Consider the following 2,143-nt stretch of genomic DNA (forward strand, 5'->3'; position numbering starts at 1 on the left):
TTTTTGCACAATTAAACTTGTAACATACTGTGGGAAAAACATGTAACTGTGTCTCTGTTATTTCTAAAGACTTCATTGGAAGATCTTGCCTTCAGTGTGTTCACAACTTTCCTGAGCTTTCAAGAAAGAAAGTTAAAAAGTTTTAATATGTTTCAGGACAGATGACTGGAACCATGGCACTTTTTTGGACACAATCCTGAAATTCAGCAGAGGAAGTATTCCTGTGTGGCTCTGGCTCCCCCGTGAACATCTGCCCAATCGTGGTTGAAAACAGACATCCAAAAACAGTCAAGCTTTTCACATGCGTGGCAAAATGTTCTCTGCTTAAAACAAAATGGCCATTGGTGCAAACTGGCATTGGGCTGCTTTTGGATGCAGGATCATCTTTTGCCAATTGTGTGTCAGAAGCTTCTGTCAAAAATTGTAGTTATCAAATATATAAACATTCACAATGGGCAGCTGTTCTGAATTTGGAGAACATCAGCTTCTCTTGGCCAGGGGCTTACTGTTTGCTAAAGCTATTTCATACAGAAAGAATCTAGTTTTTTTTTTTTTTTTTTACAGTGTCTGATGATTTCTGTGACTGTAACCTTCCTCAAGCCAAAGCATTCTGTATCATAGCATTATTTTGTGAATGGCTCTTTAAGCTGCTCTCAGGAGCTGCTAGGCTTTACTTTGAAAGTAGAAATAGCTTTTTATTGCTGGAAGCTCCCAGTCAGATATGTAATCACAAAAGCAAATTTAGAAGTAATTCCTTGTTTTGCATGATAGATTAAGTTTTATTACCGCTACATCAGGACTGAAAAAATTATGTATGACCAAAGCAGCACACTGGGAAAGTCAAAGCCATAATCAAGCTGCTCTATAGTGGTAGATTGAAGTTGTCTGTTGAAGTGTATTTTCCTGTTCTTGTATTCTTTCCTTAACAGCAGGATATATTTTTATTCTTCTGGAGGGATCAACTTGTAACTCCAGGATACTGGAATATTGATCGAAACTGCTCTGTTTGAGGTAGAGATGAGACTACTCAGACACTCAGCAAACCCTCAAATGTCAAGTTACCCAGTATTTTTTCAGTGAGTCAGGAAGGCACCACAACTTAGTGAGCTGAGTCTAGAGATAGGCCTATGATTAAACTCACTCTGGCTATACTTTATTCTGTGAATATATTAGTGAAATAATAAAGTGCACATTCTGACCGTCTATGCCAATTGCCTCCAAAAGGCAGAGTATAACATTCCACCATGTGGTTTCTGCATCAGATTACCCTGTAATATATGCTTATTAGCTCTGAAAAAATAGACTGGTGACCCCCCCCCCCCCCAAAAAAAAAAAAATTATTTTGAAATGCTGTACTTTAAATGAACTAAGAAGTGCTTTTCTTCAGCTGCCACCTTAGCGGGTACTCATCTATTTTCCTAAGACAGGGCTAAGATGTGTAAGCTCTCTGTTCCTTGCATTATGAGGTGCAAACTGTAATTCATTCTTTTAACTCATGATAACGTAAGTCTCTGATTTCAAACTCTCTCTGAATTCTCTTCCCGTAACACCTCAACTGCATTTCCTTTGCTTCATTTAAAGCCCATTTTTCCCTGTCCTCAACACAGAGCACGGGGAGAAGTTAATTCCCTTTTTATCTGCAGCATCCTTTTACATATTTAAAGGCCCTTACACAGCTCTCTTCTGCCTTCTCTTCCTGACATTAATCAAGTCCATTCACCCTATGATTGAGCCTATGAGGCCATGTTTCCTGAAACCCTGATCCTTCTTAGCTGTAGCCTCTGGATGCTTTCTAATCGGCATCTGTCTTCCTTGAAGGGTGATCCTCAGCGACACTGTTTCAGACGAGAATTAACTGGAGACCCCAGCCCAGGCATGACTCTAGGAGCAGTTTTCCATCAGCCGTCAGTGATTTGATTGAGACTAACCTCCATTAGCCTGTTTATGGGAACATCAGGTGAGAGGGTGTGGAGGTTTTCTGGAGGCCACATCCAGGTACCTGCCCTTGACAAGCTGTTACACTGTCAGAGAAGGAAACTGATTTGTTGCTCCTTTTGCCTAATCCCCTTTGTTGTCAGTTTTTGTTATGATTGCCTGAATACCCATGAACTCTTGGATAGTTTATTTCTTTGAGTGGGAACTG

The sequence above is a fragment of the Gavia stellata genome, chromosome 23, assembly GCF_030936135.1.
Source record: "Gavia stellata isolate bGavSte3 chromosome 23, bGavSte3.hap2, whole genome shotgun sequence".
NCBI lineage: Eukaryota > Metazoa > Chordata > Aves > Gaviiformes > Gaviidae > Gavia > Gavia stellata.